The sequence below is a fragment of the Pagrus pagrus genome, assembly GCF_965226575.1.
Source record: "Pagrus pagrus genome assembly, chromosome: 7".
Classification (NCBI taxonomy): Eukaryota; Metazoa; Chordata; class Actinopteri; order Spariformes; family Sparidae; genus Pagrus; species Pagrus pagrus.
In genome coordinates, this window is record NC_140191.1 from 20,782,356 (window position 1) to 20,804,727 (window position 22,372).

The window sequence follows — 22,372 nt, forward strand, 5'->3', positions numbered from 1 at the left end:
AGGACTGTCCGGAGTTGCCTTTTCACACATGTTGCCCACAAAAGGAGATTGCCCATTTTCATGTGTTCTCACCTAATACACTGTTTGGTTTAGATGAGGGGTGGCCCCTGTGTGGAGTTTGTAGGAGACAGGAGAAGATACAATAAGTACACTGCGGTAGCTTGTTCGTAATTTGGTCATCAAAAGCCAAGTTTCGTGCCATTCCTTGAATTTGTCTGACGATTTCAATATCTGACATCACCAACAGAAGATCCCAAATCTCATCATCTCTGCTCTATTACACTTCATCAACATTACATAGACTCGTACTAGAAAAGGTGGCAGGGTCGGGTCTGTTTAATGTCTGGTCCTACTGATTCGAACATTTGCGTTCACACATAGCCGACAGCTCATCTATGCAAAGACTAGATAAGGGTTGCAGTGCATGTGTGAAAGGGACTATAGTGATAGCTCTCCAAGCTAGCTAGCTTCTTAACTGTTGGGGAAGCAAGCAAGCTAGCTACATACCTGTTCGGTCACAAAGTTTATTCAAGAGTTGTATTTGTACTATGATTTTCAAAACTGTCTGCAAACCATGCCCCTTTTGGTACAACAGTTTATACTCCAGGAATAGAGGGTTGTGTGTGTGAAAAAATAGTTATTATGCTACACATTAGCAAGTTGTTGTGGCGCGCTAATCTCCATTTTGTTTACGTCTGCTTCCCCATGAGATTACGTGAGAGGGATCACATGTGAGCCCAGCGTCAAATCCAAAGTCCAAATTGCAAGAAATTTGACACTGCACTTCCTTGGGTCCTCGGCAACAAACCTGCTAAGTGTGAAATAGATCGGATGGACGGTTCTTTACATATTAGTTGGATATTATTTAGTTTATTCATTCTCTGCATCATGGATAAAACAGAAGCCACAAATTCCACTATCCCGACATACACATTACCACCTACACAACGTCCATCGGTCAGCTCTGCTTCTGTATTGTAGAACATGACAGTACCTGTGAACCAGTCTCTAAAGAAGGATCACATGAAAAATTACCATTATTACAGAGCTGCAAGCCATGATGGACATTTCCCGTCACTTTACCTATCTCTCAACCCCTTCATGTTTTTGTTTCATCTGCAGCTAAGAGGCTTTTTGGGGGCTAAAGTCACCTACTCCCCTCCCTGATTATGCAAAAAGCTTTTAAAAGAGGCAAAGCAAAGTGGAGGGAGGTTTGAGGGATCTGTGGCCTTCGCACCCTGCTCCCTCTCACCCTGTCCTCTCTTCTTTACTCTAATCTGATTTCGAGCAGGCATCTTTGATCTAGGCCTGTGCCAGAGGAAAGCAAGCTGCTGGGGCCTTGCCTCTACATATGAAGTGAGTATGGAGATTAGCAGCCTTCCCTTACAGCTTTAGTGGCTAATACCTGATTAGGGCCCCGAGTCAGCCAATTGTCTCAATGCTGGCTATCAATGCTAGCACTGGCTCTAGAGGGAGGGCGGGGGTGGCGGGTGGATGGAGGCGAGTGGAGGAAGGAGGGATGGAGTAGTAGTGCTGGTAATATGGGGTAGAGAGGGTTGGGATGAAGGTTGATTCCGTAATGGATACTCATTTTATCCCACCCCACTAAGAAGATTAGGCCTTGGGGTGTCATATTAGCTGTGCTCTCTGGGCCTTTGGTGGTCCATGCAGCTTTCTAATGGCGCTTGCTAGCCCATGTTGCTGCTGGTTCTTTTCTTCTCTTTCCCATGTCGTGGAGTACTGCCTTGCATGATACAACTGGATTAGCAAGGCTCCCAGTGTTGAATATCCCCCTTTCCTTTTTAAAGGAGGCCAGGTATGATCTGTGATGCAAAACATCTGTTTCAAGTTAAAGACAAACCCTCTCATCTTTCAAGAAATAAGCTGCACCATGCATGGCTTTTAATAACAGATTGCAATAGCCATTTGATGTATGAAGTGAGACGCATTGCAAGTGCGTTTCCAACGAAAAGTCCACTTTAACTCTGATGGTGCCTGCCAACAAATGACACAACACTACTTTTTCCAGGCCTTGCTTGCTTCTCTTCTCAGATGTACACTATGTTTAGGGACTGTTGTGTCTTAATTAATTAATGTCATATTATTTATTCAGGACCAACACAATCTTGAGTGTTCTCTTACGCTGACAGTAGAGTGCATCGGGACGTGGCTGGCAAAGAGGCCAAACAGGAGGCCATGAAAGTTTAAAAAATGTGTTGCGATAGACTGTAGACATCTCGTTCCAGTGGAGGGCTGTTGCTCTTTCTCCATCGTGCTCTCTATCTCCTTAAATCTGTCAGTTTAACAAAGACAGAGCAGACCTCAGAGACGGCAAGCTTAGCCAATTAGAGCACTTGAGACAGGCAAATGCCTCTCTCCTTTATAACTGGGCTTTACAGTTATGCTACAACTGGTGCAAATAATTGGTTATTAATACAATGGGCATCTACCAAGGACGGATTTGTAAGTATTTAAGCATGTATGAGAATCTGTCTCATTTGAAAATGTTTATGAGCATTATACACTACAGTGAGGGGCTGAGAGCTGCAAGTGTCAATCAGCGAGATGTCAAATTCAAAGCAGAGAGAATGCAATTAAATCTTTATCCTATAGCAGAGAATAAGTTTGTGCTTTTGTTTAGAGTAAAGCAACCTTATGAAGGCATCCCATATTTCCTTTCAGCATGCAACACTATAGGGAAAAACAGGGTTGGAGGTGGAGGGGGAAAAGACAAAGAGAGACACCAAATCAGTAGGAAGGTGAAGGAAGAAGATGAGGAATAAGGAGAAGCTCCCTCAGTGAAGCCTCAAATGCCTCATTATCCTAAGAGCTGCATCTCCTCATGAGTACACTCTTTATCTACTTACAATCTCTCCCTCTTTGTTCTGCAGTCCATGGCTCATAACACCTTTTAATCTCCATGTGTGTGAAAGGAGGGGGCTAGGATGCATGCTTGCATGGCTCCTGTGCGAGTGTGCCTTATTAGTGCGTGGCTGAACCTCTGGATGGGAAATTAATAAATAAAAGGTGGAGATTAGTTCCATGTGTACGGTATTTTGTTTTTAGGGAAATTAGGCCTGGTGGACTCAACTGATGCAGATGATTAGTCCCTCATTATCTGAACCCTTTATCTCAACCTTGCTAGTCAAAGCAGCCTATTTGTCTACTAACATTTCCTAGCTACCTGCAAGTTTAATGACAGGGTGTATGAGATTAATTAACTAAAGAGTGTAATCTCGTTAACTGAGCTGCTATGATGCCTCGTTCTTAAAGAGGTGCGCTTGTTGTTTTTTTTATTTTATTATTTCAATGAGGCGCATGTGTGTGTGTGTGCACTTATGTGTGAGTGAATGTTAATTTGCATACCTGCACTGCCTGTTTCATGTTTCACCACTTTGTCTCCCCGGCCATTTTGCATGAGCTACTTAGCAGCCCAGCTGGTCCGATGAAGGAAAAACAAAGTTAGCTTAACTCAATATTGGACCCACTTTTGTGGTTGTGAACTTCCCCCCCATCAGCGGTGGCCCTAGACCCATTTAGAGTCCCAGAGGAGAAGCCAAGTTAACGCCTCCGCTCCCCCACGGTCAGCTAATGAGAAGGGGCATGCATCGCCACAATCCTCCTTTCTCTCTCCCTCGCTCAGCCCTCTCAGAGTGGAATTGATCCTTGATGTCAAAGGCCTAACATTTCTGGCCTGCTCAGCCAGGAGTCTCACTCCCCCACCCCCGCTATTAGCAGACCCTCAACACATCAGAGCCTGAATAAGATAAAGATTATTCTAAGGCTATTTTCTTTCTATTTTAACTTTTATTACCAGACCACCCATGTAACAGCTTCTGAAGGGGTAACTAACTCCAAGGAATACTTGATATTGAACCTGTGGTGTACAAGGAACCATTCTGCGCCATTTAGCGACCGGGTGCCATTGATACCATGGCACAGGATGCAGCTGACACAGCCTTTGTTATTTTCAAACTCCATTAATAATCTATGATCTCCTTGTGCTCCTCGCCCCTAGAATGGTTGCAGGCTGTTTACATAAATTGACAAGGACGCCAAAAGGCATGCTGCGATTTTTCAAAAGTACTTTAGCCCCCAGAAGACACGATAAAAATGGTATTTATTAATTGGATGGTATCCGGGCTCTGTTTACGTATTTCATATTCATTTATTATGTTTTTTTTGCCCAGCTATGGAAAGGCATTTGACTGACACAAATACATTATTCTATTTGTGTGTTATGTCCCATGGGGCTGTTAATTATTTGTTTTTCTTGAGTGGGGAAACTTAAAGGAAATACATCACAAGTCTAACACCCGAGGATGATGTCTGTTTTTTTTTTTCTTAGTTTGGGGGTTTGCCTCCCTTTATCCTTCCTTTTCCTTATTTCTCTCATGTTCGCACATGCTCAAAGGATATCAAACCACGGTACTGTTGAATGCATTAATTAAAGGCAAAGTTGATAAACAAGGATTCTAACAGTAGAGAGCCGTCAGTTTATCCTTTTAGGTCAGCTTCCAGTATAATCATTCACAGACGACCAGAACTCTCAGTTTTGTCAACAGCCTTCATATTGAAATTGGTCATTTTGAAGACAAAATATGAAGCAAAGAGATGCAAAGATTAAACAATCTATTTTGCCATTTATTATTCTGAAGTAATGAATTCTCTGGAGGAAAATTGAGATCTGTATTTAGCTGTCAGGACCATTTTGGGTGAGGGATGATTGACATTTGGCTGTGGCTGACGAGCAGTGATTTGACTGGTCATATTTACTCCATCACTTGACAGAGTCTGGACTAGATTATGTCTCATGTGGAATATGCAAATGTACTCTGGGAAGAAGAAAAGGACCATCACTGGTGCCAAAGAGTCATTTTGACTTTACTTTGTAGTACAATGCTAACACAGAAAAAAAGAAATAACTTATCACAATTTAGTGATTTTCTAAACATGAACCTTGCAATACACATTCGTGAACAGAGGCACATTCATTCTTTGTGCCATATCTCCAGTGAGATATGTTGTAAATAGTATTAGGTACAGCAATCTCTGAACTGCAAGAGCCTCTGTTAACACAGCACTTGTTCTTTCATCCACCAAGGTTGGAGTATAAAAAAAAAAAAAGTGAGGAAAAGAATCTCCAATTTAGTGAGCACAACCTGAGTCATTATTAGAAACGACAGTTGAACCTGATGAAATTGTATTCCCAATTGGAAAACCAAATTGCTATCAGACCGACATGATTTCCTTGTGCTAGGACCATGCTAATTCTGCGTCAAAACATCGGTAAATGTATTTAAAAGCCATAATAGCATATTACCATGCAGTCTTCCTTCGCCCTCATACGTGGACCCTATTAATCTGGAACTTCGATTTGCATGTAAATGTGGTCAACTTTCATATCATCAAAATACATGAGTCCTACACCATCAGCGAGGCCAGCAAGCCATGTTTGTGTGTGTGCATGTGTGCTTGTATATGCACATGCAATTACAGATTTGTATATGTGTGTTTGCATGCGAGAATGTACTGTATGGGAATGCGTGTGTGCGTTGGATATAGGGGGGAGTTTGGGGTTGAAATAATGCATCGAGGTTTGAAGTGCAATTACTGGCATATATTAGGGATTTCTGAGAGGTCAAACTAGCATGACAGAAAGGGTGACGAGATAGGAGGAGATAAAGAGGGAAAACATATCAATATTGCAAGTGTGTGTATGTGTGTGTGTGTTTGTCAATGTCAGTAAAGCAGCAAGAGCTAGCATGACTTAGCTGTTGACGATGCTGATACAGCCAGAGGATGTGTTTGGCTTAATTGGGCTTGAATTAGACCTGTGATTTATCATATTAGCATAATCATCATCATGGTTGGGTTAAGGCAGAGTTGAGACAGTAATTCTCTTATGTTTCCTGACCTTTTTTTCTACTTCTAACAAAAAGACAATCATGTAAGCTAAGACTTTCATCACAAATGTGGTGCCAACTGCCTCAGGTAAATACATTCACTTTGAAGTCTCTGTAAGATTCACCTGTTGCTTAGAAGGAGCAGCCGATCCGTTCAAATGCGAATGGCTAGCTCTGCAGCTGCAAGCATCACCTCTGCATCTCTTATTTAAGGTGATATTAAGGGTGAATCTCTTTGTTTTTCGCAGCTCTACATTTAATTGTTTTTAAAAAATCAATAGTTCACTCTTCATTCGGAATAGGGGCTGACAAAAGTCAATTTTACTTCTCATTGCAGTTCTAACCTTATTTTTAACATTAGTTAGTCGTTCTGTTGTCCCTTTTTTATTGTTTTGTAGTCTCTCATGTCTGCTCTGGTGGCTGGTTGCTGGTTGGTTGCAGTCACCTAACCAGCACATTATGTGTGTGAAAGCCAAAAATGTAAATCAAAATCACTGCATTTCCTTAAGATAACCACCCCTAAAAAAAAAAATATATATATATATATATATATATATATATATATATATATATAAAAAAAATAAAAAGCAGTGAGGATTGGGACAGGACAGGAGTGTTTCTGTGTGAGTGGTATGGGAAAGAGGTGAAAACTCCTGTGTCACCCTCTAATGCAAAACACTGTGTTTGATCCCATGCTAAGATGCTATATGTTACAGGGAGGGAGGCCACATAGCAACTGCTCTCGTGTAAACGTCTAATGTCCGTGTTTCTTTGGCACCATGGGGACCCTTTGCAAACCATCCACTCCAGCTCTCACCTCCTCTTCCACATTGCATCATCTCACTACTCTTTACGTACAAATAAGAGACAACACGCTCGACTCACTTATATAGCTGCAGTACAGGATGCTGAATCCCTCTTGTAGTGAATAAACAAAAGAAAAATAAAGAACAGCAATCCCATCAAACTGTTTATTCTGAATAAACAGTTTGGTGGGAGTGCTGTCCTATATTTTTCTTAACAAACATTCCACCTGCCCAGGTTCCCTAATTACCAACTGTGAAGTCTCAATCCAGATGGAATCAATCAATCTGTCTGTCTTCGAGAGGATATAAGGATGGATGGATGGATGGATGGATGGAATATAACGGAGAGAGGGTTAAGAGGAAGAGTGGAATCGGGAGGCATGGGTGGGGCGGAAGAGGGGATCAAGGGATGGTGAAAGGTTTGACATGAGAGGATGAGAGGAAGGAGAAAAAGTGAGGGAGAGATAGTGAGAGGGGTCGGGAGGGGGGGAGACAGAGGTAAAGATGGGAGAGACGGTGCCGGAAGCTTTAATTGGTCCCTCTATCCATGCATTCATCACTATTTCATGTGCTGTTTAACCTTTGTGAGGCTAACTCACTTCAGGCTTCTACAGCTGTTTGATACAGATTCACTTTATAGTAGCCTTGTTTTATGCCTGATCTCCAGTCACAGACAGCAGTGATCACAACACACAAGACGGCAAATGAAGGAAACAATAATATGCAAGGTTGTTTTGTTGTTGTTGTTTTGTAGTGGAAAGCATTTCCTCTAATTTAATAATTATTCAACATACACTCAGTTGATGGGAGCTTTTGTTGGATGATAGATAGATAGATAGATAGATAGATAGATAGATAGATAAATAGATAGATAGATAGATAGATAGATGGATGGATGGATGGATGGATGGATGGATGGATGGATGGATAGATAGATAGATAGATAGATAGATAGATAGATAGATAGATAGATAGATAGATAGATAGATAAAGACATGGGTTTGAAGGCTTACCAAAACAGTGCACAAAGGTTTATCATATGATGAAAGATTTCCATTTGGAAAGTCATCATAGGAACTATTACATTATCCTCTGCTGCAATGATTGGCAGGTTAACAGCAGGATTACAAAATTCCCATTACTAACATGCAGGATTCGATTGGCCAAATGTGCTTTGCCGGATTGCATTGCAGCAAAACGGTCTGTGGCACCCTCCCTGCAGACACAGCCACTAAAATAAATCTGTCTGAACATAGCCATGAAACAATTCAAATATCTGAACAATTACAGAGTGCAAGCAACAACGTTTGACTGACAAACTGTCACTAGGAAGTGCAGCCATTACCACTTGTTAACAAGTGTAAACCCACACTGATGGCATCCACTGGTTTCTGAACAATCATTTTGAAACCCTGTGTTTGGCATTCAACAAAAATGTTATTTACAAAATAAAAATCATGCTGTATTGAAGAAGACCTGAAACTACTAGTTGAGTTCATACATTAACTCGGAAATTGTTTCCTGAGAAAATAAATCAAGGCGGAAGTAGGGTCATTTTCTCATAAGCTTACACACAATCAGACTTCTTCTTGAAACCGGTGGTGTCACCCCCCGCTGGACATTAGAAATAATTTAAGACACGTCTGCATTGGATTTACTTTTCAGACCTGGAAGCTCCATCCGTATCTTATCCAAGCAATGCTTGTTAACAAATACTGTTACTAAAACCAGGTTCTGATGCAATACAATTGATATGGCAGTATTAATACAATGCAAATCTCACTATAGATAATGGTGCATTCCTGCAGCAAACCTATGAACACTGTTGATTTCTTTAAGGATGTCATCCTCCATCCTCACCATTGGAATCGTGTTATATCCCACAGCACAGCAGACAGGGAGGGTAGAAAGAGAGTGAGGGAAAGGATAGTAGAGGGAAAAGGTAAAAAAAAAGAAAAAAGGAGAGCACACAGTATGGAGGCAAACCTACTTTCCATCATTATCCCGTAAAATATCATTTGATTGGCTGCTCAGTGGCAGGGGCCCCTGGTGGCTGCAGCTCTGTCGTCGGGCTAAGGAGGGAAACACACAGCTTTTCACTTTTTCTGTCAAAACTAGCTTTGCCCAAATGGTATCATTTTAAATGCCATGACAGTGGAAGGTGGAAGGGAGTGTGATGGGCCTAAGGGTATACATAGACCCCATATGCTAGTGACACTGATACAAGTGTAATTCTAGACTATTAGAGTGACACGGGAGATCCTCCCAACCCCTAGCCACACACACACACACACACACACACACACACACACACACGCACAACCCAGAACACGAAGCAGCAGCTGAAGGGGGAACAGGCTGTCATGCCATGAAAATTTAAGAAATTCTTTAACCTGGCCTTGCCTGATCCCCCCCCCTCCTTTGAATATTTTATAATGCCAAAATGATTTATTAACTTGAGACAGGTACAGCTCAGTAGGGCCAGGTAGAGCCACAGGGACAACAGCGTGGTAAGACCCACAGGGTGCCGCATCGATCAAAAGAAGGAGGGAAAAGAATGATTTCTACCTTATTTTACAGTAATATTTTTCCAATACTGTTTTTTTGTCTCTTATGTAGTAGGAGTATTTATTTTAATAATGCCTACCTTCAATTCAAGTGTTTGTGTCCATCTATGTCCAATTTCTTTAAGATTAAAACAATAAAAGCTTCTCACCAAATACGAATTTTAAACTCTGAACTCGCTACTTCTCCTCTGGTTCCAAATCAGTGCCACAGCTTCATATCGTAGCTTGCATAATTTATTTCTAACTGATTTCTATGATGGGCTAAGCAGACCGCATAGAGGTTCAACTTAACATCTGCAGGACCAATTTAAAGAAATTATGAAGAATATTGTGAAAGTGAGTAATGAAGTAACGAGTGATTCATGTATGAAAAACAAAACATGACACAGGAAATTGTGCACACAAACATACACAAACACACAGGAGGTTAACTTAATTTGTAGCCTGCTGTTTACTGTGTGTCGTTTAGACTAATAACTCTTTACGACACAGTTTATCAAAATCTGTCCGGCAGTATTTACCTATAACTCTATCTCTTTTTATGGCTCATGATTGCTCGAGACAGCGTTTGGCCAACAATGTCACAAAGGTCACCGAGCAAGGGAGGGCCGGGAGCAGAAATATGGCAAGCAGACACTCAATACCTCAAAGAATCTGTGTCGGGGAGGGAAACAGAGGAGACGGAGAGATGAAGAGAGTATGACAGACAAAGTAAAGGTACAGAGAATAAAACAGGAAGAGAGGGGAGCAAAATGAAACAAAAGAAGTGACACAACCAGAGAGAGATAGAGAACCACGAGCAAATAAATGAGACAGAAAGTGAGAAGCATCGAAATGGAGCGAGAGTGAGGGAGCAGTGAAGCAGATAGGGCCCATGGGAGCCAGTGAGAGAACAAAAGCGGCCCTTCTGCTAATTGACTGCAGAATTAGCCCCATCTCCCCCGGTGGGACTGTGGTGAGGCAGTGGCAGATGGAGGCAGACTGGACACCAGAGCAGAAAAAAGGCCTGCAAAACCTGCCGTGAAGCTGCCCACAATTGTGGGTCACAACACCGCAACACGTTCCTTGTTTAACAGGACATGGCCAAGCACAGAGAAAGGAGTGAGAGGGCTGGGGGGAGATTAAAAAAGGTCAAAAGAGGAGGCTGGGACTACTGGATGACGGGGGGGAGAGAGGGGAGAGAGGGTGGGGAGAGCAGAATCAGGGAAGCTATTATTTTTTTTTATGAATCCTAAGGGTGACTTCACGCCGTCGGAGTGTAATGTTCAATTTTAAACACAGTTTTCCACATAATGGATTAAATATGCAAGTGAAAAATGTACAAAGGTCAATACATATTTGGCATTTCAGGGTAAATATGAACAAAAGTTATGAACGTACTGTGGCAGACAACGTATCAAAACAAAATCTAAAACATGAGTAAATTAATCCATTTCACAATCGACAATTTCTCATAATTAATTCATTAATTGTTAATTGTCATTTTAAGAAAATCTCTCACTTCTCAAACGTAATACTTTGTGTAACTTCTAGCAACTGTTGGTTATGATTTCAACTCAGCTTTAATTGCAAAAGTATGTCACAGATTATTGTGAATTTGTTTGTTTGTTTGTTTGTTTGTTTGTTTTACTTACTCTCAAACCATTGGGTGTGTTTGAGGCTGTAAGACTAATGCTTACATTGACATTGTTACAATAAAACATTTACAAACATTAAAACATAAATACGTTATCTCCCCCAGTGAGAGTTGTATGATTAAAGATCTAATCTGTTAAATCATATTTATAGTATTTATTTCAGGTACAACTGCTATGATCTTATGAAAACCAGGATGCAGTAGAGAGATTAGCCAAAAAACATTTTAATATATACACATTGTGAAAGATGATCCACAAAGAATAAATACCATGTGGATTTTTTTTCTCATGTAAAATTAGGTGAAGCTTTACAGAAGCACATTTCTACCACGCCAGAAAAAGATAAATGCATCAGAATCACATTGTGAAATAAAAGATCATTGTATGTTTTCATGTACATTTCATATACAGGAAACTTTTCTTGTCATAACAATATAGTTCTTATAAGATTATAACATGAAATATAAACAAAATAAATTGCATTTTGGTAAAGCAAGAATTATATTGTTATAACAATTTTTCACGTTATCATGTAATACTGATAATAATTTGGTCTGACTGAACTAAAGTAACTGAGCTTAACCTCTATCTAAACTGTTGAACCTATGCATATTGCTCTGAGTGCTCAGGGATATACACTATATATATATTTGTAATGTTCCTGACAAGATGCTGCTGGCAACAGCTCTTGCTGCAAAGCATGCATGTAACTAACTAATGTACATAATATACAAAAACATGGATACATACATTAATACAGCATTTTCTTGGATCATGGTCCGTGATGTACAAACATCCCAAGAGTCAAGAAACGGGAAAACAAACTATTACACCGTCACAAATTATTTATAAATTCAAAATTTTCTCATGTCAAGTTTGAAAGCTTAAATAAGTTATTAAATTCTGAATCAATAACTTCCCAGATGCCAGGTTCCAAAAACCTGATAAAAGGATGGATGACAGCAGTACACACACACACACACACACACACACACACACACACATCCTACCACCCTGCATAACCAAGTAGCTACTGTTACTATGAAGTTGAATTACATTGCTCAAAGCACTTTTTTAAAGTGCCAAAAGCAGCCAGTCCTCTTTCTAGGGATTACTCTGAGGAATGTATTTACAGTTTCTTTCTCTCATATAAAGGCTGTATGGAAATCAGAGGACTACAGACACCACTCATGGGCTGTTTTGAAATTCAAAGAAGGTGGGGAGTAAAACTATATTGTCCTTTTGAGGATGCAGGAGGATGCTTTCCATTCTGCGCTGCACCATGACTGTCATAGTAATCTGATATGACAAATTCACATACAGTGGATTAGCTGCCGGTGGTGAAAGCCAGAGCGGTTAATATTTGTTGATGTTGCTTTTATCCAGCAGGTCTGGTGTCCCTGGGCTGTGGTTACCCTGACGATGAGGAGAGGAAAGAGGGGAGGAAAGAGGAAAGGAAGGGAAAGAAATGGATGAAAAGGAAAAGGAGAGGAACCAAAAGGAAAGGAAAGGAAACCTTATTTTCTGGCGACCAAGGAGAGTAAAAAAAAAAAATAAAAATCTCAGGGCCACTGGGCCTGCTCATCACTTTGTATGCTGTCAAAATCTTTGATGTTCGCCGACTCTTGATGTCGGGGGCTATGAAAAATGCTTAGCTCAATTTAAGCCTCTCGCAAAAAAGGGCTAACAACTGTAATTAAATCATTAAATTCTTGTCTACGCTTCACAGAGCATAGAGAAAATTAACTTCCCACCAACCTCATTTTCTACTTGAACATGAAATAATGATTTTTTTTTTTCTCAAGCTCATATAATTACAAAGCTAACATCTGATAGAGTCAGCATCCAGGGGGGATTATCACATGCATGAGTATTAGACCTCATTACCAGCTTGACTGCAAAATTATTACATCTTGTAATTGGATGGTGAGATTTATACACAGATTGGCCGGGTTTCTGTAAGATTGTAATTACAAGCTTCATTGGTTTGCTACTTATCGGAACTTCACAGAGAAAACAACTGGTAAAATGAAATGAGCATTTCATTAACCTATCGCCTTATCAGGGGAAAAACCTGTGTAACGTTCATGTATGCATTAACATAAATAGGATCATTCATTCTGCCGCCAGATAGCCTGGACTGGAGTTCTATTTTTTTTATTTTTTTCAGGCAATGAGGGTGGAGGGGTAGAGAGAAAGAGGGTGGCGGCGGCGGCGGTTTGATTGCAGAAGGGGTACGAGGAGGGGAGGAGGTTGGTGGCAATATTCATTCATTTTCACAGAGTTTATTTAACCTTCATAATCCTGTGTTGATGGGGAGCGGAGGGAGAAGGGACGCAGAGGGAGCGAGGGGGACGAGATGGAAGGGGACAAGGGGAGAAGGGGAGGGCCGCGAGGGGTGAGGAGGGGGGGGAGGAAAAAATAATAATAAATTAGTTGTCTAACGTTACAAGGGATGAACTCAATATATCTATTACTTAAAGACTAACTGACTGTGAAAGTGCTCATTTCACGAGAGACGAGGCAGTGAGCTGGCGGGTACTCATGGGGCTCCGAGGTGGCTGCCCCCCACCACCCTCCTCTTTCTTTCTCTCTCCCTCTCTCTCTCTCTCTCTCTCTCTCTCTCTCTCTCCCCCCTCCCTCCCACCCTCAGCTTTGATGTTTCCCCTTTCACTGTTAACAAACTCTGGCCGTGTTCCCCTCTTGCTCAAACACAACGGCAGGTGCAGATTGGATGCCCACATAAATAACCTCCTCACACAATGACACCGGGGGATCGATCCAGATTTTGATGGGTGCTGCTGCTCATACAAAAGGAGTGTGTGTCTGACTCTGTGTGTGTGTGTGTGTGTGTGTGTGTGTGTGTGTGTGTGTGTGTTCAGACGGGGTGAGCGGAAAACAAATGGGGACTAGCAGGATGGGACAGAAGGAAAGAAGGTGGAAAAAAAAAAGGGGGTAACAACAGTGATAGAGGGGCAGGGAGGGGGGAGGAAGGGGGGGTATAAAATGGTTCAATTACAAGCCGAACACTATTTCTCTCTTCTTAACAAGAGATTTCATGGTGTGGGCCAATGTTTGGCAGAAACAGCTGAGTGCCACTAATGCTAAAGCATTACACTGCGCCAGATCAGCTGGCCCCTTCTGAGATGGGAGACAGTTGTTATTGAACTTCATTGTCCAGATTGGTTTTCCTTTTCAGCTGGGATCAATGATGCTGCAACATGGGCGTGATGTAAAAAGCGGTGCTGCAACCTGCCACCCATTCCGGCTAACACCATCGCTGCACTTGAAATAGAAGAGCGCCCTTGTTCCTTTAAGGGCTTTTTGATCTGCCCTTGTGTGGGTGAACTTTTCTCCAGTATATCAAGTCCACAGGCATTTATCCTCCATTGTTGGGATCATCCAGTCAGATAACTTTAAATAAAAGTCACAAATTAATAGCTCCAATGTAATCCACATCAGATTCTACATGTCATCTGATTATTGCAAGTTGAAAAACAAAACAAATTGTCCACTTAAATGAAAGTTTTGTAGAGTTTTGATGCATTTTTCTAGCGGATTTAGATATGTTTTATTTGATATAGGATTGGGCTTGATTGAATGAAAGGGAACGGTTGGGGCCTTGGCGAAGGCATGCACTCTACTAAGTGCCATTCTAGTTCAAGGTGTGTTTCATTTGGCTGCCTGTCACTATAACTTCCAGGTAAACACGTATGCTATGCAAGAGAGTGAGAAAGGAAGTCGGCGAAGGTGACTAAACATAACATCAAACTTTGATACATTACCTCGTCTGTGAACCATCACAAAGTGAAGACAACAACTCTGATCTCACTCACGATGTCATCAAACTTTGTCTTTTGTTTTCGTTGTTTTTAACTGAGAGACCCCTAGTAATATACTGTACGCAAATATGGAACTGTCTTTTTCGCTAATAGATGTTTTGCTCTGAATGAGTCGTGAGAATAAATAAAAAAAGGGATACGAATAGGTAGATGTTCAAGTGTCGGGTCGATCATGGTCCTTTTTTTGCCTGACGAACATCAACAAACCTCCAACCTAAAGCAACGTCTTCAGCATCACTGAATGACATGTCTATCTCAGGTTGTATACTCCGGGGCGCTCAGCCTGATTCTTTTTTTCAACTCATATCGAGGTTTGTCATGGTTGTCTAAACAGAGAAAAAGAAGGATCCATGTAGTTTGTCCCTGCTCAGCTGCAATGGAAAGATCTAATCTGTGCCACAAAGAGCTAATCTAATACATCAATAGCCTGTAAACCCCTCTGGAACCCTGTTTTTTGGGGGGTGTTTGCCCTCTAACAACCCCCTCCCTGTCCCAGATCACTGTGTCTATAAGTCATTACTGCATAAGTGAATTTGACAGAATGCTGTTTTCATCTGTGACCCCATAACACCCAAGGCGAGGGGGTGGGACCAATGGTTAGCCTACTCAGGAGCCATGATGACATCAGTGATTTGAATTCAAATAGTGCAGACGTCAAGAACAATATCCTGTGACGAAAACAGGTCTGGTTAAAGTTAACTGTAGTGATGCTCGATATGTAGGCGTTGTATATTTTTCATAAAAGACCGAAGGGAACGAGCATCTCTTTCAAACCTTCCCGTGACAGCAATATCTGAAAAGTCCGACTAATATTTTTCTCTTTATTTTTTTTTCTTTCGGCCTGTGTGTTTATAACCGATTAAACACTCCGGGAAGTTAAACCCCAAAGCAACTGAAACAGAGTCAGTCTGATCAGTGATCAAGGTGATAGCAGTGTTGTTAAGAGTGAGAGGCCGAGGCTTCCTGGGGAGGCATGTCCAGTCACATAAAAACAGCAGGTTTCAACTACTATCAATAGTTAGTACAAAGACACACCAAAGCAAAAAAGCAGCACAACATGATAACAGATGAAAGAAACGGCCTCATTAAAATTCCATTTGTCATGCTTTCTGTTGATCATTTTATCTATAAGTCTATCCTTTACACCACTATCAAAGTGTGTAATTTCAAACGAATACTTCAGTGTACAAAAATCTTTTTCCCCAAGAAGGCCCTTCCTTAAAATTCAATTAACTCTGTTGATAAATAAACGTGGGAATTGTATCATCTGAAAGCAGATTTGCATGCTCCTGTTTTTTTCTCCACCGTTTCTGAGGCAGCAAATAAACATCTGAAATGGGAGACTAACTCTTATGAATATTTCTAAGCCAGTGTTTCAAACCAATGTTTGAGTCTCCCTCATTCAGATTTAGCATAAAATTATATGCGGGACAAAGAGAAGACTTTGATATCGCTCTTCTCTTTGTCCAAAGTCTTTTTTTCTACACTCCACACGTTTACTGTACTTTGCATACATCTGCAACTGAATTGTGCAGATGTGCGTATACAGTATAGACCGGGAGTCTGTGGCTCACAGCCTGTTGGCTCGCTAAAAATTCAGTTGATTATTCGCGGAGAAGTTAAATACCAAGTAATGGAATTAGTTTGTGAATTGCCAAAATGGTTAATTAGCTTCTGCAGTCTTAGCGGTTGTGATTAAATGTATGCTGACTCGTACATTATTTGTGAATCTATATGCAACAGGTTTTAAAGGGGCAATATGTAGTTTTGGTTATTTAGATATTCAAACTTTCAATTTTAATGTTTACAATACTAATGCGGTAATAATACAAAATCAGAAATATTCATTTTTGCATTATTGAATAATCAAGCTGTTCTCAGAGGAAAATAAGGTCCACAACCCACTGTTTGAAGCTAGAAAGGTGGCAGGGTCCGCCAAATATAAACAAAGTGAAACAGTATGAAACTGTGTTGTCCTTTGAGGTCAGTTTGTTTATTCAGTCACGAAAACAAAGAGAGTTTGTTTATTATTTTTGATTGGTCATTTAAAGTCAGTCAATGAAGATCTTTCTCTCCCGATTTAAATTTCTCCCCCAAAACTGCGTAGTGCACCTTTAAAGTAGAAAGGGTTTGTATTCTGTGAAGGTATTAAAATGACAGTGTGACTTTAAATGAGCAGTTTAGGACACTCGTGCTTGAAGTTGTCCTTGTGGCCGCTCACTATAGTAGCACATTTCTGTGCTTAAAATTTTAAGATGTCCCATTTGAAAAAAAATATATAATTTCATATAAAACATACTTTCATGAGTTCTTAATGTTAATCCTCTGAGGTCAATACTGCAATGAAACACTCACTTGAATGCAGTTAAAACCGTTTAAAGGCCAGTAAACGCCACACCCTCGTTTTCTTCCCTCTCACTGCCTCTCTTTCTCCCTCCCTCTCTCTCTCTCTCTCTCCTTGGCTAGCCATAGCTATTCATTAGCTCCAGCCCCTATGGCAATGAGAGTCTTTAACCTCCATTAGATCTAATGTTGATATGTTTCCCCAGCAAAGAGCCAAAACAATTAACACCCCTTCTCACATTTCTCTCCCCTTGGCCCCTAACCACATCAAAATCTGGGCCCACCCGTTCATTACCCACCCCTGAGAATGCCCTTGGGGAGGTAAAAAGTCAGATCCTTGGCTGTTGTCTTTTGTATGGTATGCAGTTAGAAGCCAGAACGAGTTAAAAGAAACTTGTCAACATTAATGAAGTGTTTTGTTTTACCAACAACTTCAACGCGATATCAAGCGGTACTTCTTTGGATGAGATACTTAATCATGATAATAGTTAATCATGATGAGGTAACAGCCTCTGCGCTCTGTGTTGGGTCTTGTTTTTATATATTCTTTATAGCTTCAGTAACAGTGGTGGTAGTAGTGTTCTTGCTGCAGTAGCCAATCGTTATTGAATTACAGTGCAGGACAATGTACTCTGCTGAGTGCAGGTTACCTTGAATGCACCTTACACAGAGCTTTTTTCAATCCTCTCTCACAGAAATAACGTTTACACACACAGAACATTGATACTGCGAAATAATCACGAGCAACATACTTAATGATTTGTTCTGCAATATCTGCAGCAACACAATTCAACTTTATATTGCTGTTTGTTTTCGCACTCACTACACTTGGTTAAGGTAAGGACAAGATTGTGGTCTTGGTTCAATAATGAAGACGACAACCGTGACTCGAGGTTGAAAACATACTGTGTTCTCTTTATGAACATTTAACTGAAACCACCATCTGTCCCCAAATTTAACCAAAGAGTTTTTGTTTTCTAAATACAAACACGTGGGACTTAAGATGCGAACCCCAGGCTCCGCTGTTAAAGTCTTCTGCTTTGTATGTTTCTTGTAAAAGCATAATTGGCAAAACAAACTAGTATATGAAAGTAATTTGAGGGGCATGGGTTGTCTATTTGTACACAGAAGAGGGATCAGAAAACAAGCCTTATGTAAACAGTTTCACATGTGAGCTGAAGAACTTCACATGTAGTTGTTTTTCACATGTGAACTACAATTTTAAACATAGTAACATTAAACAATGTCTCATGTGAACTGGATCACCTCAGGTTTTTGGCTGTTTCCCATATTAACAAAAATGTGCACATGTGAAATTTATATTTTTCACATGTAAACAATTTGCTCTTCATACAATCGGCTATAATCACATGTGATCTAAAATTTTAACATTTGAAAAATATAATAATGTCACATGTGAACGTGAATGGCTTTGTTGGCATATGAATGAAAATGTGTGCATACAAAATTCACATTTTCACATGTGTTCACATGTGATTGGCTATTTTTTCACCTGTGGATTCAAATTTTCAATGTGCAGTGCACATAGTTTTATATATATATATATATATATATATATATATATATATATATATATATATAAAAATAAGAGCTACACAATGGTTACAACTGTAAAAATACAGGTATGTTTCGACAGTTGCACACTAAATTGAAGGCAGGTCAGTGTAGAATTATGTATGGGAATGAAAACTACATGAATTCTAATGGATCTCCAGTACATTAATATCTTCTCTGGGCCCAATGCCCTGACATTCTAGTATTATAAATGAGAGGACTGGTAATCTTAAGTCAAATTATTTATGACCTTTCACCTGTTGCAGGGCTAAACGTGTACAGTATTGGAGAAACCTTACGCCAAACATGAAACTGCTGCAAACCACCTTTAAATTTAGCAACAATTTGAGCAGAAGCTCTTTGTCACATCAGATCTGGGGCACACCACCCCTCCAAGTGTTTAGCTGTCAAGTGCAAAACGTCTTGACCTTCTAATACCCAGAATAGACCTCTTTTATTATCCAGGAAATTCCTAGTTTCCTTACCTATAGGTGTGGTGCAGTTGTCGTTGTATCAAATGTCTCACAGTAACACCAGTGGTCCTCTGACTCTAACCCACAGCTAAATAGCTGAACTGCTCTGACGCAGTTCAGGGAGTACGTTGGAACCATGCGTGAGTGTACATGTTTGTGTGTGCGACGTCGAAGGGAAGAGGTCTAACAGTTGCGATGGGCCGTCGATAGCACCGATATTCATCTAATCTCCTCTCTTCGGGGGGAAAAGGAGTTTTGGTTTCAACACTTAATTTGATAATCTGTGAGAAAAGCACAAAAGGGACATTCTGCGGATTCTTAACCTTTCCTCAACTTTGGCACTCCCAGAGGCAGGAAAGGAGTATCTTTCAGCACAGTTATTAGTTCACAGAGACACCCTTGACCTCTGCGGTGGTAGCCAACAGTCAACATAACTGATGTTATTGTAATGCAGGTTCACTCTCTTTGACTTCTAGTGGAGTCCTTCAGGTCCATGTGTTGGCAGAGTTACTAGAGGCCCGAGTTTGAACATGTATCGATTTTAATTAAGCTGAATGAGGTGAAATCACAAGACTACACTACCAGGACCACAAGTTAGATTAAAAAAAAATGTAAATGATATAAACATGATTGTTAAAGTACAACAGGCATTTTTTACATAAAATGTTGTGGCTGATTTTTTAATCAATAGTTAGCAATTTGCTACTTTAGTGATGGAACATACAATACAAATACTTTATACTTTAAATGTGCACTATGTAGTTTCAGAGAACACATTTTAATCAGGAGAGAAAGATCTTCTTTCACTATTTTTTCATGCCTAAACAAACTAAATAAACATGTTGTTGTGTGACCGAATGAATTCAATAAACAAACTGACCTTAAAGGACAATACAATATCATACGGTTTTACTTTGTTTATATGTGGCGGACCATGCCACCTTTTAAGTTTAAAACAGTATTCTGGACTTTATTTTCTTCTGAGAACAGCTTGTTTATATGGAAATAATACATATTTCTGAGTTTGTATTATTACCTCATTGATATTGTGAATATTGAAATATTGAGTTTGAATTTCTTCTCCAAAACTACATAGTGCCCCTTTAAGAAACTACATTAACATTAAGAAAAAAAAAGACTTGTTAATTAGTTATAAAACTAAAAAAAAAAAAACCTTTACAACAATCATTACACATTGTGGGATATGGTTACAGTATCTGATGCAACTTTTAATATGCTGTTAACTTTACTTGTCAGTATTTAATGATGGGCGTTCAAAGTATTTATGAACAAAAATGTACAGTAGGTATGTCATTTGATTTCAGGCCTGGACATGTGTTGAGTGAGCTGTCTGATGCTGTAACTGAGAATATGTCTGCTCCTTTTGATATCATCAGTGTAAACTTTTAAGTTACAGTTTGGGTGTATGTTGCTGAGCTTAACCGCCATTTTACATCAACAACACACACATCAATAATGTTTCAACAATATTAACACATGGCTATGCATCTTTATTAATTTTTTTTCTGCTCAAGAAAATAAAAATGTGCAGATGAAATTGGTGAGAGGGGAAATTGAAATAAAAGGAACTTCTCCACCACCTGGCTGACTCACTAGAATGAGGCCATTAAGGCAGAACAGCTTATGAAGAGGCTCCTGTAGATTTACATGATAAAACTCTCTAATATGAGCAGCCCGAGGATTTACAAAGGGTGAGAGTGCTCACAATATCGTTAAGTTATGACGTGTGGAAGTGCGCGTGTGCACGTGCGTGCGCGCGTCAGGCGGCGACGCGTACAGCTGGCGAGAGCCCATCTGTCTCGAGGAGACGGGACGCGTTGGGAAGGTTGTGGACGAGTTTGAGAGAGGGATGGACGGAGAGAGGATCCGGAACAAAGTTTTTTTTTTTTTTCCTCCTCTCTCTCTCTCTCTTTCTCTCCCTCTGTCTGTCTGTCTCTCCCTCCCTCTCTCCCCCCTCCTCCCCCTCTCTTTGAGGCTGAAGAGCTTGTGGTGGTAATGAGAGTTTAACAAGAGCCAATAAATCAGTTAACAGTGATGGTTTATTGCCCTCAACACGTGTCATTGTTTACCAGCAGTCAAATTCCTATTTTTCAAAAAGAGAAGAAAAGAAAGAGAAAAAAAAGTCAGAGTAAAAAAGAAAAAAAAGGACCTCCAGGTGTAGAAACCATCACTATAATTAATATTGTAACAATTATTATTATATTATTGTGTTATAATTAAATCATCGCCTTCCTTTATTTTACTGTTGCTCATCAAGTCAACTTATTTGTGTTCATATTATTATATTCCCCTCCTTCCCTCTAATGTCTCATTTTCTATTTAGAGACATGTTCTGTCTCCCAGCCTCCCCCTCCTCTCCCACCCACCCACACCTCACCATCATATTTAGCCCCCTGCACACATTTCCAGCGGGTTATCACAATTGCCATTCCTCCCCTCCTTTCTGATGTGTTACCCAGATTACCATCAGTGCCCCTCAGATATTTTTAACAGATCCTCGGCGCTCGGCAATATCCACTCGGAGCCATCTGGTGCAGATCAAAATCTACTGACTTCTTGGGCTTCAGTCGTTAAGGCATTAAATCTAGATCTACAGAAACACCCCCCGTTGACTCGGGGAGGTGGGTGATATAAGAATCAAAATCAAATCAGAATAGAACTGTTAAAACATGGACACCCCCACCCAGCGCCACCCTCTCTCTGGTGAGCCGCATGGCTGTGAGGAGTGGACAGACAGGGGGAAGAAGAGGTTAGAAAGTCCGACCCTTTTTTTTTCTTTCTCTGAGCTTCCGAGCTCTCGGAATTGGATAAGCGGTTCAAGAGGAGCATCTGATTTTTTTTTTTTTTTTTTTTTGCACTCAAATATTGTGGAATTAATATTGTGCAAGTGAGAGGGAAATATTAAAATCTTTAACAGTAATTAATAAGGAAAAGACAGCAGTCACAGTGAGGAGGAGGTGTTTGAGTTATGACGGGAAAATTACTCTTAATCCTCTTTCTTTCTTTCTTTCTTTTTAAATGAATGTGTTTAAAAAGCGAAGCCACGTCACTTAAATTAAATCAGACACTTTAAAATGCACACACGGATGATAATATAATTTTGTGACGCGTGCAGGGAGCTCTCCAGCCCGGTGTTTGACTTGTCCCTGGCTCCTTCCCTCGCTCCTTTTCACTCAAAACAAGGAAACGTTGAAGTGGCTCT